Raw genomic sequence first — 418 nt, 5'->3', positions numbered from 1 at the left:
AAATAGTTTATTTTACACGCACATCAGAAACGTGTTTCACATTAACGAGTGAGATACTCGGGCTATATTTAGAAGCCAGTGCCTTAAATGCCGAATTAACACAATGTAATTGAATGTATTAATTATTAAAAATACTGAAAATTATTGAAAATTCGTAAAAATGATAATATTCTACCTGCATCAGTGAGAGAGTGAAGATTTTATTTTGAAAACAGGAGATTCGAATGATATCACAGAAATTGTAAACAGAAAAATTTAATCTAATCTAATAACAATAGAATAAATTTAAAAAAATCGTATCAAGATATTTAGAAATCACAGTAATTTATCTTTAAAAGAAATTGACAAATTTTATAATTAATTCTCCACAGAAATTGTAAAAAAAAGTTTTAATTAAATATAATAAGAATAGAATAAA

Source organism: Habropoda laboriosa, unplaced genomic scaffold (assembly GCF_001263275.1).
Source record: "Habropoda laboriosa isolate 0110345459 unplaced genomic scaffold, ASM126327v1 scaffold12, whole genome shotgun sequence".
NCBI lineage: Eukaryota > Metazoa > Arthropoda > Insecta > Hymenoptera > Apidae > Habropoda > Habropoda laboriosa.
This window is presented reverse-complemented; position numbering follows the sequence as displayed.